The sequence below is a fragment of the Aethalodelphis obliquidens genome, unplaced genomic scaffold (genome assembly GCF_003676395.1).
Source record: "Aethalodelphis obliquidens isolate GAN/ISIS:26980383/991018 unplaced genomic scaffold, ASM367639v1 scaffold15, whole genome shotgun sequence".
NCBI classification, from domain to species: Eukaryota; Metazoa; Chordata; class Mammalia; order Artiodactyla; family Delphinidae; genus Aethalodelphis; species Aethalodelphis obliquidens.
In genome coordinates, this window is record NW_020837959.1 from 11,016,696 (window position 1) to 11,033,087 (window position 16,392).

The 16,392-nt window shown below is 49.6% G+C and overlaps 1 long non-coding RNA gene across 1 annotated transcript; it reads right to left on the minus strand.

Moving 5' to 3' along the window:
• Positions 1-772: 772 nt before the first annotated feature.
• LOC113625402 (uncharacterized) lies at positions 773-16,096 on the minus strand. The gene is made up of 5 exons (XR_003434659.1): positions 16,054-16,096; positions 14,853-14,999; positions 10,431-10,543; positions 8,745-8,880; positions 773-2,257 (listed from the first exon to the last, which is right to left on the minus strand). It is a non-coding gene; the product is annotated as an uncharacterized LOC113625402 (long non-coding RNA).
• Between the last annotated feature and the right edge of the window lie 296 nt (positions 16,097-16,392).

Below are 16,392 nucleotides of genomic sequence, written 5' to 3' on the forward strand. Positions count from 1 at the left end.
CTGCAGGGGCCAGATCTGCGCCGGGCACAGGTGCTTGTGATTCATTCACCAGCGAAACAGACAACCCATGAGCTCATGGAGCCTTTATTCCAACACAGAGGGATGGGAACAGACTCGGGCTGCACCCAGAAGTGTTTCCTGTGAAATGTCCACTCCGTCCCAGGGAACTGGGGACTCCCGGCCTCCTCTGCTGAGGGTTTCTGGGTGGTTTCCTGTTTCAGCCCCACAGCCAGGGGAAATTTCTGCTTTTTGCTCTTCTGAACTCTAAGCTGAGACACGCACATGCTTGATGAGGGATTTTTCTGGTCAGAGGGAAGTTTTATGTCCTGTGTGCATTTCTTAATATACTCTGAAAAACTCAGTTCAAGTGTCACTTCCTGTACGAAACCTTGTCTGAGCCCACCAGCCCTGCTTCTGTGCTCCTGCAGCGTGTCACCGTGTGGTGCGGTTGTTTGTCTGGATGAGCTGTACGCCTCCCCCAGCCCCTGGGTTCCACGGGGCAGGCTCTCTGCCTTACTGTCTATGTACCTGCCCTAGGGCTACTAGTGTCTGGCACAGAGAATGTGCTGGATTAAATGACAAAACAGAAAACCAGGTGGAGTACCTCCACCCTGCCTTCGGTCTGGTCCTTAGGGTCCAGCACCATCATACTCTTTTTTTTTTTTTTTGCGGTACGCGGGCCTCTCACTGCTGTGGCCTCTCCCGTTGTGGAGCACAGGCTCCAGACGCGCAGGCTCAGCAGCCATGGCCCACGGGCCCAGCCGCTCCGCAGCATGTGGGATCTTCCCGGACCGGGGCACGAACCCGCATCCCCTGCATCGGCAGGCAGACTCTCAACCACTGCGCCACCAGGGAAGCCCCATCATACTCTTTCTGATGCCCAGATGGTGGGTCTATGACCACGTGATTTCAAAGCAGCAACGAGTATAAAAAATATTTTGAGATATTGGCAACAACTAAAGTGTGGTGTGAAAATCTGTTATTTCTCTCGGCACGGCTAAACCTTAGGGATTGTTGCCTGTGTTCATAATAGAAGGCAATGCTCAATTTCAGTGAGAGGTTAGGGAAAATAAAGATGTAAATTTTTCCTATTTAAGTTCATGAACCCTCTGAGTTTTAGTCATAGATTCTTTGAAGGATCCACATACATGTGATTAAGATCCTCCAGACCAGAAGTTTCATCCCCCAAGTCGTACTTAGCCCTTTCCCCTTGTAACCCCCAAGCCAGCTCGGGTGCAAGGTTCTGTCAACTCCCAAACCTTGGGTTGATCTAGAAGTCAGATGCCCTCAGCTCCTATGCTCCACCTGCATGGCATCCTCCAGCTGCAGACAGAAGTTGGCCCTTTCCCTGCTCCCCCACTGGGCCCCAGATGTGCAAAAGCATCAGTCGCAGGTAACTACACCAAACAACCTATAGCCCAGTAGACAATCCCTTCTCCCCAGTGGCCCTCCTTGGCTGCCCCAATGCCAGGGTTTGCTTCCTTTTCTTTTTCTCCTTTCTCCCCAGCACTGCCCAGTCTCTTTGGCTTTCCCCTTCTACCTTTTCTTCCTCTCCTTTTCATGCCAGAGACAAGTCAGCTCTGTCCCAGCCCTGCCCATCCCAGCAGCTCAGGTTCTTAGCCCAACATGAGGCTCTTCTTGGGTAGACATTTCAACAATTGCAAACTGTTTATCAAAATGTTTCTTCCAAATGCACCTAGAACTCTCCTCGATATTAACTTGGTTGAATACAATTTTCTCCATCTTATTACAACAGGGTCAAAGGTTCTTTGAAGAATCTTGCTCCTTTGGGATTTTTCCCCCACTGATGTGCCCTTCTTGGAACAAAGATACGATCCGTATCTGTCACTATCTCTTCTGTTTCATTAGCCATTGGCCTCCTGTTCATTTGGGGTGATCTACTATATCTCAGTCTCTACATTAAACACAAATACTTCATGACAAGTAGGTTTATCTAACAAATACAGGAATTGGTTATTAGGGAACCTATCAGTGTAATTCACGGAATTGAGGCATAGTTATTTCAGTAGGCACTCCAAAAACATTTGACAAGCTGGATATTGTTGATAAACTCTTAGCAACGCAGGCACAGAGGCCACATTCCTAACCCTAACCAGGGTCTACCAGAAGTTTGCACAAATCATGACATGTAATAGTAAAACACTAGAAAGAAGGGGTACCTGCCATCACCGCTTCTCTTCAACCTTGTAATGTGGATCCTTGACAATGTAGGAAAATAAGACAAAAGGGCCTGAATCTAAAATGAGAAGAAAAATATTGTCACTATTGCAGGTGATGTGATGAACTACCTAGAGAATCCAAGACCCCGAATGAAAAACTAATGGGAGAATTTGGGGAGGTGGCTGGACACAAGACCAACATACACAGATCAATGGCTTTCACATCCATTTGTGTGGGTGTTTTTAAAAAACGATAGAATATAACAAGTACTGGTGAGGATGTGGAGAAATTGGCTCCCTGTGCATTGCTGGCGGGACTGCAAAATGGTACAGACACTGTGGAAAATGGTGTGATGATTCCTCAAAAAATTAAACAAGGAGTTCAAATTCAAATTCTGGATATATAACCAAAGAAGTGAAAGCAGAGACTCAAACAGATGTTTGTACACTGAGGGTTCCTACTCTTCACAGCAGCAGTATTCACAGTAGCCAAAAGGGTGAAGCAACCCAAGTGTCCATTGACAGATGACTGGATAAAACAAATGTGACATACATCATACATGTACAGTGGACTATTATTCAGCCATAAAAAGCAGTGGAGTGCTACGTTGTGGACGAAACTTGGAGACATTATGTTAAGTGAAAGAAGCCAAACACAAAAGGACAAATATTGTGTGAGGTTCCTAGATCAAATTCATAAAGATAAAAAGTAGAACAGTGGTTGCTGAGGGCTGGAAGTAGGGGGAACTGGGGTGTAAGTGTCTAATGGGTATAGAGTTTCTGTTTGGGAAGATGAGAAAATTCTGGAGCTGGATGGTGATGATGGTTGCCCAACAATGTGAATGTACTTAATGCCACAGAACCATTCACTTAAAAAGGGTGAAAAAGGTCAATTTTCACCTTTTACGTGTTTTACCACAATTAAAAACCTATGGTTTTCTTAATCACTAACTCTAACTTATTAGAAAAGGTAAGGGGAAAGGGATCCTACTCACAAGAGCAACAGAATCCATAATATAACCAAGACTGAAACCACTGACTCTCCTGTTACAGTCACTGTAGCTCTACAGGCAAATAAATGAACAAAGCTGAATGCAGAGTCCAGAACTCCCCCTCACTCCACTTCTAAGAATCTGTCCTAGTAACAAAAAGTGTAGACATGTGCCTGGGTACATATGTACAAGGAGGCCCACAGAAATGACATTTGCAGAAGTGAGCAACGTTGAGAGCGATGTAGGATAAAACCCATGGTTCAGTGAGGAAAGTCACCTCCCATTTTGCAGCTGTTTCAGAGACGAATCAGAGCTGTGCGTCCTGACGTGCAACGATCCTGGTGATATATTGAGAAGCAAGTTTTCACATAATTCCTCGAGCATAATCTCATTTGTTTATAGGCAAAATAAAAGCTATGTAGTTGTATATTACCTAGAGAGGTAAATGCATGGAAAAGTGTCTACAAGTATGCATATCAGACCGTTGTGATTTGTCCTAGGGGAACTGTCCTTTATGAATTTTCTATGAGAATGTATTCAGGTAATACTTGGGATTTTTTTTTTTCTTTAATAAAGTAGGAAGAACCAGTTTTCTCAGTCCTGTGACAAGCTGGTGTTGTCTATGCACCTACCAGGTCCTCTCTGTGGAGCCAGCATTAGGGCATCGGTGGAGGAGGTGAGGACGATAGTTACAAGGCCTCCTGCTGGCCTTCCAGAAGAGGAGGTCTGCGTGGGGCTGTTAAGGGAACACCAGGATTCCACCTGAGACCCTCCCTTCTGGTACAGCAGTCGGTTACTTTGGGCGTCCCGTAACCTTTAGCACAGTCATCCTTGACTTTGCCCTTGGCTGTACATTGGAATCCCGTGTGAGGACTGACAAGCTCCTGACCCTAATCTGCACCAGGGGATTCCCATTTCTTTGGTGCAGGGGTGGCCCTGACCTTGGGCCATCTCTCTGAACTCAGGGCTCCTCTGTTCTCCTGTTACAGCCCTCAAGGTGTTACCTAGTCCGGCACTTCTCACTTATGCAAGTGATATCTGAAACCAAAGGAGAGGCTTTTTTGACATTTGACCTAACTGGTTTCTGTTCATCACTCTATCCCATTGAGATGTGTTTTAACTTTTTCCATCCAGAGAATCTTCCTGCGTCTCCATCACCATGATGGGACATTCTCTCTGTCTCCTAGGCACAGAAGCCTCACCCGGACCAACCTCTCATTCATTTGGGTCCTTAGAGGAAGGCATGGTTTCTGTATGACTAAAAATATCTTTCCCTTCCATTAATAAGAAACCAAGACCCAGGAAGACCATTCAGCAACAAAAAGAAACAAACTGCCGAAACATGCATGCCACACATGAACCTCAAAATCGTTATGCTCAGTGAAAGGCGCCGGATGCCAAAGGCCATGTAGTGGATGATTCTGTTTACATGAAGCATCCAGAAAAGGCAAAAACATATGCAGAGAGAGCAGATTAGAGGTTGGCCGGTCTGGGCTGTAATGGGAGGGCCATAAACAGACACAAGGGATCTCCTGGAGGTGCTGACTTGAAACAAACCAACTGCCAGATATTTCTCTAGCGAAGATGGGTTTATCTGGGATCAGCAGAGAATTACACTTCCGCCTCTGCAGCCATGGCGAGCCACGTGCAAGTCTCCACACAGCAAGGGAAGGAGAACTCTTTTATAGAGGGGAAGAGGAAGTCTGGAGGGCTGCTGTTGTAAACAGAGTCCATGGCTTTTCATTGGCTGAGTTCTTGCCAAGAAAGAAGAGGAGTCTGTTTCCTTCCTGTTGGGCTCTGCTATGGCCACAGGACATGACAGCTGCCCCTTCTGACTATTTAATCGAGGTTTCTGCTCATTCATTTTTTACAGGTGGGATGTTCCGGAACTGGATCGTGGTGATGGTTGCCCAACTCTAAATTTACTAAACACCTAAATACCACTGAATCGCACTTTTATGGTATACGGATCCTACTTCCAGAGTGCACCAGACTGAGTAGAATTAAGCCCTCTTTCAAATGGATGCTGTTGGAGAATGTTAGACAGCTGGGGTTCCATGGCTGCTTGGGGGAAGGGTGCAGTTTAGCATCTCAAACAGCTCAGCCTTGGCTCCCAAATCACACACCCCTCCCAGCCAAACCAAAGCCCTAGGCCAGCTGGACCCACCCAACTTTTTACACTGCGCCCTGGGGTCTCTCTCTGTGCCCAGTCACCTTGGCGGAGGTCCTCTCCTAACCTTTAACTTTTGACAGGGCTCCCGCCGAGGGCGGCGGGCTCTGCATCTCCACCAGGTCCACACAGCTGCCCGACTGGCCTCTGGCAGATGTCAGGTGCCCCTGTGAAGCCCATGAGGCTTGTTCTCCGAGGGCAGCGGGAACCCGAGGGCACACCACTCACTGGCTCCCAAGCTGACTGGTTAGAACAGGGGAAACTGTAAACCCATTTTCAGGGAGTGACAGAGGGAGAGAGCTGCTCAGTTCTTAATGATAACTGGCCCCTCCCCCTCCCCCTCCCCTCCCCTCCCCTCCCCTCCCCTCCCCCTCCCCTCCATCTTCTCCCGGCATCCCCTCTGCTCTCCTCTCCTTCCCCTTCCCCTCTCTCCTACCTCCTCCCCTCCCTCCACCCTCCCTCTTCCCACCTGTATGGTATTGGGCACCATCTCCTGTGCAGACACTGAGCTAGGAGGTGGGCATACAGCAGTGAGCAAAGCCAACCTGGACCTGTCTTCAGAGTTCACAGTTTGTTGGGGGAGATATTAACCTAATAATCACACAAATCAAACGCTGACACACACATAAGGTGTTGGAAGGAAGGGCCCATCGGGCAACAAGAGGTTCTAATTTACAGGGTCCTTGAAGAGCACTTGGCCCAACAAGGTGATACTGAGGTGGAGGCTGGAAGGCTGAGAGGAGCTGTAGGTGAGGAGCAGAGAGAAGGCCCTGGGTGAGGAGGTGCACCTGGGAGGAGTGAAAGGCGGTCAGTGATTGGGGGGGAGGGGGACTCTAGCCCCTCCCCCAACAACCTCCACGGCCTTTCTGCCTCTTCCCACCAAAGCCAGGCCCCCGAGGAGAGATACACTCCCCGGAAAAACAGGGGATGCCGTGCAAATACAGCCTCACGTCACCTGCTCTCCACCCTCTCCCTTCCTGCTGCGTCTACCTGGTCAAAAATGATGAATCTGCCGTCGGTGGGCTGGGGGCGGGGTTTATTCTAAGACCTTGGGAAGGCACTGCTGAGGTTTGACTAGGGTGAGACACACCCAAGTGATGTTATAACACCGCTGATGGCTGAGGGGCGAATGACGTGGGAGTCCTTTTCAGCCGAGTGGCCCCGGGAACTTAGGTCCGAGGTGAGATGGATCCCTTTCCTCCCAGGGGCTGTCTTGGTGGACGTGGTGGTGGGGATTGGCTGGAGCTGGAACGTGGGGACCCAGGCCAGCGCACTTGGCGCCAGCCCTGGTTTTGATGGTGAGGAAGGGCCCCCTGAAAAGCCCTGCCAGGGCCCTAGATTTGGGGACGCACTTCCTCCTCCCCCAGCCCTCCCTTCCCCTCCCCCCCACCTCGAGGCCCCTTCTATTTATAGCGCTTCCTCTCCAGATCTCTGCACTTGAAAGGTGTCCTTGAAACACACACAAAAGAGAAAAAAAATTCTGAAAAATGTCAAACCACAGGTTCTTTCCCCACTCTTCAAGTTTCTAGGTTTGTACTATTCCTGGTTGACCCTAAAGTAGAAAGGGTCAAATGGGTGCCCCGAGTTTTAATGGTTCAGAAGGTGCTGGTTGTTGGGTCCTGGCTCTGGCAGCCTCCTGGGGACCAACTCAAGGGTCAGGGGACTTGAGATCCTTTCTCGTGGGTAAAGTACGGGGCCACAAACACACAGCACCATCTAGCCTGTAACTTTGACAAGATCAGCGGCAGTGATCTCAGGTGGTGAGATGGAAGTTGGAGAGTACACTGAACTGGAAGCCAGGATGTCATGGTCTAGTTCAAGCTGTGTTTAGAAACATCACTTACATCTCTGAGTGTACCTTCCACTCTGTAAATTTAAAAAGTTGGACTAGACCCGTGTTTTACAAGCTTTTTTGACCCAGAGCTCACACACCCATAACAAAAGTCCCATGAAATATTCAATAGTATTTATGTTTATTGTGACACTTTTTAAAAATTCTGTTCCATTAAAAAAAAAATTTGATCATGACCAACTAAAATAATTTCAAAACTTACTATAAATGGTTAAATAGTAAATTTTATGTTATGTATATTTACCATAATAAAAAAATTGAAAAACCCATTGTGAATTTTACAATGGCTGAAAAACACTGGGCTACACCATCCCTGAGTTCTCCTCCAATTATTATTTTTAAAATCTAATTGTGCAATCACAGAGGAAAAGTGCCTCTTTGATAAAATGTTCATTAAGCTTAATTTTTTTTTCAGATAATTAAAAATGTTTTCTCCCTTGCTCTCTTTTTCTCTTTTAAATATCAACTAAGTATGGCATCAACTAAAACTGCACCCATGCATACTCTGTGGCCCAGCAATTCTGCCCTGGGCATATCCCAAAGGAAATGAGTGCATATGTTCCCCCAAAGATGTGCTCAGGGATGTCTGTAGCAGCACTATTTGTAACAGCCTCAGCTGGATACAACTCAGATGTTCATCAGCAGGAAAATGAATAAATAAGTACTGATCTATCCCAGCAAAGGAATAAAGACAGCAATGGGAGTGAATGAACTACAGCTATTAACAGTATGGATGAGTTGCACCAAAATACTGTTGAGCAAAAGAAGCCAGAGCTGGAAGAACACATTCCGTGTGATTCCATTTATATCAAGTTCAAAACCAGGCAAAAATAATCTAGTATCATCACTAACATAGTAACCTTGGGAGTCAGTGACTGGATGGGGCTGCTGGGGTGCATAGACTCTTCTGGGCTTTTTATCTAGTTGCTAGTACATGGGTGCATTTCGTAGGGGTTCATAATGAACCCCCCGCCCCAAAATGTGTCACTTTTGCATGAGGATTATTTTGAGCTAAAGGCAATCGATACCCTGCGGGTTCTAGAGAAATTACTGCCCCTCCCCTAACTACCTAAAAGAATTTCAATTGTGGATTTTTCCCAGAAAAAGAGTTGTTACCAGAGTTACCTTTTACCAAAGTGGCCCTATCTGTATGTCAGGGAAAGCGCATCTAATTACCCAACATCTGCTCTTCTTCTTATCCCCACATGAATGACCCTCCCGTCCTTGGAAACCCCAGGTCCTGATGGCATTCCTCAGCTCAGGATGGCGTACAGACCTCATCTTACCTTTCTGTCTCTGACCCTCTCATGTATGTGTGGGTCTCTGACCTTCTCCTGTATGTGGGGTTCCTGTATATATGAAACTAAATGTGATTTTCTCCTGTTAATCTGTCTTATTTCAATTTAATTCTTAGACCAGCCAGAAGAACCTAGAAAGGCAGAGGGAAGTTTTCTTCCACATCCTCACCATTCATCTCTGGGAAACCTCCCTGACTACTCGGGACCAGGACAAGCATCCCCTCGGGTGGTCCCTTAGTGCCCTGAACTCACTCTCTCAGCTGCGTCTGTCTCTCCATAGAGGTCGCCTGCCTGCTCATCTGTCCACTTCACCAGAAGGAAGGACTCTGTCGCTGTTGTATCTCTAGCTGGTTCTGGAAGTTCAGCATAATGTAGACATTCACTCCACCTGAGGGAATAAATAGGTTACTCAAGTGTCTAGAAGTCTATCAAGGATTAAATGGATTTTAAAAAGGAGGAAGAAACAAATACATCTGTAACCACCCCCAATCCTTCTCCTCCTCCATCATTAAAAAAAAAAAAAAAAGGGCTTCCCTGGTGGCGCAGTGGTTGGGAGTCCGCCTGCCGATGCAGGGGACGTGGGTTCGTGACCCGGTCCGGGAAGATCCCACATGCCGCGGAGCGGCTGGGCCCGTGAGCCATGGCCGCTGAGCCTGTGCGTCTGGAGCCTGTGCTCCGCAACGGGAGAGGCCACAACAGTAAGAGGCCCACGTACCACAAAAAAAAAAGAAAAAAGGATAAAAGGCATTAGTTTTACAGACCCCCGCTCCCCTCCCCCAGCAGTGGCTGTACCCAGAACTAAGCCACGTGGTGCCTCTCTGCTTATGCTTGGGGCTGAAGATGCTCATGGAACAGAGCAAACCACAGAGATGAGATAGGGGTGCACCCCTGCTTCCCTTGGGCAGGCACAGATCACATCAGAAATCAATGCCCTGTGAAGCTGCTTTAAGGGTAACACCCAGGGCGGTCGCCAAGCTCAGACATCACCAGCCTCAGCTGCAGTGGCTCCACCCGCCCCAGAAACAGCAGCACCGAGTCCTTCGTGTCCTTCATATCTGGGTGATACTATCCCTTGGCCACCTCCTTAACCTCCAGCCCCAGCTGCAACCTCCTTGAAATTGAACCTATCAGAAGAAGCACCTGGATCTTTGATGAAATTGGCTGTGTGGCCTTAGACAAATCACTTAACTTCTCTGAGCCTCATTTTCCTCATCTGTAAAATGGGACGAATAGTGCTTCTTTGTCGATGAACTGAGGTGTAAATAAATATATAATAGTTAAGGGCGACAGAGAGTAAGTCCTCAATCAAGGGTGCCACTACTATTACTGTCATTGGTATTGATTTTCTGGGCCAGGTGGAAGATGACAAATATTATAGATTACAAGGAAGGAAGTTGTCAAGCCACCTTGAGAAAAAATCAGGACAATCAGTGGGTCAGGGAGTCGTACCATAGGTCCAAATTCTAGCCTTTGGGGGACAGTATTTGCTGAGTCATCATGTGTTTGGGGCTGAGAGGAGGTGGGTGTAGGGATTAAAGGGCTCTGCATTGTGAGGAGAGCCCTGAAAAGGAACCAGGAGCTGAGGGTTCTGGTCCCGTCTCGCTGGAGAAAGCCAGGAGGATTTGGGGGAAAAAAAAATCCCATGTGTCAGTTTCTTCACTTGGAAGACAAAAATGTCAGACTAGATCAAGGGTTCTCTACCTTTTCTTGTGCCATGGACCCTTCAGGTGAAACTAAGGACCTTCCTCAGGGTGATGGTTTAAAATGTATGAAGTAAAGTACATAAGATGACAAAAAACTGCTCATGTTAAAATACAGTTATCCAAATGTTAAAAACCAGATTTCTAACATGATGTTCCTTCCGTATGATTATTAAGTAATAACAACTGTAATCTCAAAGCAGTGATGTGCAAACATATTTCAAGGTACTTGAATCACCTGTAATGGGCTATGAAGAGAGTCATGATTTCTGTCAGTGACAGAGTCACAGGTATACTTCATTCCACTGTGACCGGCTGCCAGGGCCTAGGCTGACAGGTTGCAGTTAGAGCCTAGTGAAAATAAAGAGGTAATTGTTCTCCCACCCAGGTTCACAGGCCTCCTGAATCCTGGCCTCCCAGGGACTAGGCGAGGTCTCCCACACCTTCCACTGTAGCAGCCCCTGTAGATAAAAGAGCCGCTGCACTTCCTACCGCTGAGGAACTCAACAGCTGGTTGAAATGAAACACCCCTGCCCAAGAAGTGACTGGAGAACAGCCCCTGAGAGCGTGAAATCCCATGCATAGTACAGGTGGTAAGCACAGGATGGCGGCCAGTGAGGGCTGCTACTTAGACTGGACAAGATCATAAAAGGGCAGGAGAGATGGTAACTTTGTAAGGGATCTGCTAGGTTCCAGGCCAAGCACGTGCTAGGGGACTGAGCGATGTGTTTCTATGAACACAAGGAGAGCCCACCATGTACTTCTCAGTCATGTGTACACACGAAGGGGACCAGAATATGCCACCCACTTGTGCCTCTTTGGCATAAGGATTATTTTGAGCTGAAGGCAACTAAGAAAAATAGCAGAAAGAGAAGGAAAAAATATCTCTGCCTTCTTCCTATTTGGCTAAAAGCAGGATAGAAATTTCCATTTGTAAAGGCATTTCACCCTCCTTACCAGGAAGACAGCAACTCTTAATCATCTGAGAGGACTCTAGTCTCTTAGCCCAGAGCCAAGAGAGGAAGGTGCATGATAAACCTTACTAGACAGCCCTCAATCTTCTACTCCTTTCCCCATCTATTACGGCATCCCCACACCCGCTCCCTGCTTTCCTCTGTCTTGTTAGTTTCCACCACTTACTGCTCTTTGTTTTGTTTTTTTTTAAACAAATTATTTATTTATTTTTGGCTGCGCTGGGTCTTCCTTGCTGCACGCCGGCTTTCTCTAGTTGTGGCGAGCGGGGGCTACTCTTCGTTGCAGTGCGCGGGCTTCTCGTTGCGGTGGCTGCTCTTGCTGCAGAGCATGGGCTCTAGGTGCACGGGCTTCACTAGTTGTGGCATGTGGGCTCAGTAGTTGTGGCTCGTGAGCTCAGTAATTGTGGCACACGGGCTTAGTTGCTCCGTGGCATGTGGGGTCTTCCTGGACCAGGGATCGAACCCGTGTCCCCGGCACTGGCAGGTGGATTCTTAACCACTGTGCCACCAGGGAAGCCCCACTGCTCTTTGTTAAAATGCTGTATAAACTTATTCCTATCCACTTTGGCTGCTCACTTCTTTTCTGTGAAGCCTCCCGGGCCAAGTCAGAGTAAAATTGTTAACGTCAGCTAAAATGTGTGCGCCCTTCTCCTGTTCGTTCGTCTCTTGTCCAATTAACGGACACAACTGCAGCCACTAAACCCAGGAGGGCGGAGGAAAAGTTTCCCCTCCCAGCACACACAGGTACGTACGTGTTCCCGGCTCGAAGCTGGCGCTCAGTAAACGCTTGTTGAACGACCCATGAGTGAACAGTGTGGGGTGAGGGTATTCCACAGTTTGTTGCCCTTCGTAGGCCTGCTAGTCTGCCCTTTTAGTGGGAGAGCCCTAAAAGTCTTGAGGACACGAAGGAAGGTTCTCCTGGGGTTTGCCATCTGTGTGTAAGTCAGGCACCTCTGGAAACGGCATTAGTTCTTCCTTCCGGGCCGTGGGAGGGAAGTTGATGGTAAAAGGTGCAGGTAAGACAGGGCTTCTTTACCAAACTTCTCTCCAACTGATCTGGAGCTTTGGGGGACATCTTTTAGGGACCAGTCTACACAAGGGAAAAATGGGGTCCCATGGCCTTCATCAGTGGGAGGTCAGTTAGGGGGGCGTGTTGACCCAAATTCTAGACAGGGGAGGGGTGGCGGGGAACCGAGGCGTGAGGGATGTCACACCAGAGACACAGAGCTCGGGGGTGGGGCTGGGGTCCAAGGCCGGGCTGGAGAGCCGGCTGCTGACGGAAGCGCCTTCCTTCCACGTGCAGAGAAGCTCAGAAAGAAGCTCACGCTCACATCCCTGGGGCGGCAACTTGGCAGCGTTACAGCCCTGATCCGGGGGTGGGTCTGATGCCTCATTGATTCGCCAGCTGTGCGGTAGGGAAACGAGGGGGGCGCGGGGAGAAGGGGTGGCTGGGGAACACCCTGGTTTCATCTGCTGTCCAGCCACCGCCAAGTGCAGCCCTTGGGAGTGCAGCCCATCAGAGCTGCACGTGGGCTTTCGGGCTCCGTTAGAGCGCCTCGCCTGGATCACAAACCCAGGGAATCCCGAGCCAGGCCGAGTCTCCCCTCGCTTCCCGACCCCCAGCCTGAGCTTGGCAGGGTCCCCAGACGGTACTTCTTTACTTCGCTCATCACCCCCTCATGGGGGGAGGGGAGGGGGGGAGAGAATGCTGGCTGCTTCTGAAGTTCCTGACTCTGGTGGCTTGGGAGTAACATCTATGGCCTAAACCCCTGCCTGTGGGGGGCAAAGAAATGGAACAGAAGGGAAACCGCTTCCTAGAGCAACATCCCCCCACTCCCTCCTTCTCGGGAGGTGTGGGAGACAGGCCTGCGTGGGAGGCCATGTGTCTGAGCGAGCTTGTCCTGTGGCAGGAAGATCACCTTGGCTGATACCCTGGGTGGTTTTTTTTCCCCTTTCTTTCTTTCCTTTTTTTTTTTTTCAGCAGGGGTGGGTGAAGGGAAGAACAGTGTGGAGGCTAGTGCGGTGCACTGATTCAATTCCTGCAGAGGGGAGAGTGCTCGGGGCGCCTTCGATGCTCCAGGGCCCCCTGGGAAGGCAGCTGGCCGCTGCACGAGACTCCGCCGGGCTCCCTGGCGTCACCCTCGGTGAGTGAGGTAAGTGGACCAGAGGTGAGTCTTTTCGGGCACCGCGGGAAGGACGTCCCTTGCTGGGGCTCAGAGAGATTGTTCTGCTCTTCACACACCCTCTCTTTCTGCTTCTGTTGGGAACAGGTAGAGCATCCCTATCGACCCCAGCCACCAGCCAGGACCCCTGCCGTGCCTGACCGGGAGGAAGGACACGTCAGGCCAGGAGGACCAAAGGTCAGTGTCAGTCTCATGTCATGGAGCAAAACCGGCTGACAGAACTGGGCTGCTTTCACTGGACCACACCCTGGGGGTGCAGACCCTTAGAACCTTCTGGAAGCTCTCTGGATCATTCTTCCCTACATGGCTGCACTAATTGATAACCCCTAACAGGGGCACACCTGGCCCTCCACAGTCACAGCTGGGTGAGTCTCAAAAGGCACATACTCTTGTGAGTGGGAAATGCGTCAGTAGCTTCATAGTAAGACGTAAAAGACTGTAGGGGAGGGGACATGTCCCTTCTTCCCTTCTGGCTTCTTTGGCTGGCCTCATCACGAAATGGACAAGAGACAGATTAACAGGAGAAAAAACCCAAAAGCTGAATAACGTGTATACGTGGGAGAGACCCAGGAAAACTGAGTAACTCGCCAAAATGGGCAAAACCATCATCTTAAATGCTTTCCTCAGCTGAAGACAACAGAAGATGTTAGGAGTGGGGCAGCTAGAGATGAGAGGCGAGCGGGAAAAGCACAGTAAACAAGGGTAAGGGAGCTCTGCAGATTTAAGTCCTTGCCTTCTGCGTTGACTAGAGTTTCTACAGATTGAGTCATTACCCCTCTTCTTGGTACGACAGGGGAGACACTCTTACAAATATAAGCATCTTTTACAAAGGGCAACTTCGACTTGGCTTTCAGAGCTTCTTCTGTGCCTGTGCCTTCTTAAAAATAACCAGCTTAAAAGAATCCTTAGGCCAAACACGTGTATTTTGGGGTGGCAGATTCTGCTCCCCTACAAACCAACAGTGGGTCATTTCCTAAGAGCAGATGGGATGGAGTTGGAGAAATGGGATACTTTGCGCTTGTGGGGGGAGAACCCGGGGGGCGGGGGGGGCGGGGCAGAAAGGGGCCAAGGAGCACACCTTCAGCAGGTGTGGGCCAGAGCCCACGGTGCACAGAGCAACCAAGCGGTCAGCCACTGGGCAGTCAGTGCTCCTGCTGGGGAAGGGACGCTCACGCGGAGGTCTGCACCCGCATCGACAAGCAGGAAGGCCAGAGCGGCAGGTCCGAGGCGTTAGGGCCCTCTCTCGACGGCTCCTCATTTGGGACTGATCTCCCCGGACTCACATATGTGACAGCACCCGCCTGCCTCTCTTCGGGATGTGGATGTGACTTCTCCGTGGGTGCCCTGGGAAGGGGGACCACGGGGCTCCCAGCATCACCCACCATCCAGACAGCTTGTTTTGTGCCAAATACCAAAACAGGAAGAAGATTCGGAGAGGCCTGAGGGGCACGGGGTTACGGAGGTTGCTAAGGCGCTGAGGGGTGAGTCACGGGGAGCAGGTACCTGTGAGTTGCCCTCAGATGCTCGAGCACCAGGTGTGGGGGCTGCTGCAGAGACCGGAGGTTTCGGGGAGGAAGTGGCGCTTGGTGGGGCCTTGGGGCTGTGCGGTGTACCCGGCGCCCTGGGCTGCGGGCCGGCGTGTGGTTTGCCCTGGGGAAGAGGCCCAGGAAAGTCAGGAAGCGGGGGACACTTGCTCAGGGTGGTGTTTCCTTAGGAGCCAGTCGCACCCCTGTGCCCAGTGAGTCCTGAACAGACAGGAAAAGGGACACAGAAAGTTCCAACAGGCGTCAAACCGCTGCTCTGTGACTGATTGCCAGTGATTCCAGCGGCTGAGTCGACCTGTGGCTGAGACCCTCCTGAGCTAAACTGGCCCCTTGAGACACCCTCCTCGCCCTGCTGGGGGCACAGAGCCCATCCCCTCAGCTCCCACCTCAGTGCGACCTGAGGACCGGATTGTTCAGTGAAGGGATGAATAAGAAGCGCCTTCCCTCTGGATTCAGAGCTGGCAGGACCCCTGGGAGAGCGTAACTACCACCTATCTCTATCTAACTATCTATTCATCTATCTCTATCTGTCTATCTAGTCACCATCTCTATATCTATCTAATCTATTATCTATCTACCATCTATTTACCTACCCACCTATCTAACCATCTATCTATCTATCTAATCATCCTCACTATATCATCTCCATCTAGCCATCCATCCATCCATCCATCATCCTGAGGTTCAAAGGACTTTTCAGTGTTCCTCTCTCTACTGTTCAGATGCACTTTTCTTACTTTCCATTTGAATGGAGGCCCTTATGCTTATAGAGACAGAGCTCTCTATATGCATAGGTTGCAACGAGGCATAATCTACAGCAGGGTCCCTACTAGCTAGCCCCAAATCGGTAAAGGAGGGAACAGCTGTGTCCTGACTCAAGTGAGGTTTTGGGGCTCACGGAGCTGGTGCCCTTCAAGCCAGCACGTGACTGCAGGAGTTCAGCACCTCCACCTGGATCTCTGGTCCCGTGAGCTATTGTGGCCCTTGGGTAAACAGCACACCCTCTGCAATCACAGCGCTCACATGTGCCTCACAGGGACAGTCACTCAGGCTCCACCTGCTGCACGGAGAGCATGGGTTTTCTCCAGGTATATGCCCAGTAGTGGGGTTGCTGGGTCATATGGTAGCTCTATTTTTAGTTTTCTGAGGAACCTCCATACCGTTCTCCATAGCGGCTGCACCAATTTACATTCCCATCAACAGTGTAGGAGGGCTCCCTTTTCTCCACATCTGGAATCTAGAAAAATGGTATGGATGAACTTATCTGCAAAACAGAAATAGAAACACAGATGTAGAGAACAAACTTATGGATACCAAGGGGGGAAGTGGGGGTGGGGTGCGTTGGGAGATTGGGATTGACGTATATACACTACTATGTATAAAATAGATAACTAATGAGAACCTACTGTAGAGCACAGGGAACTCTACTCAACACTCTGTGGTGACCTAAATGGGAAGGAAATCCAAAAAAGAGGGGATATATGTATACGTATAACTGA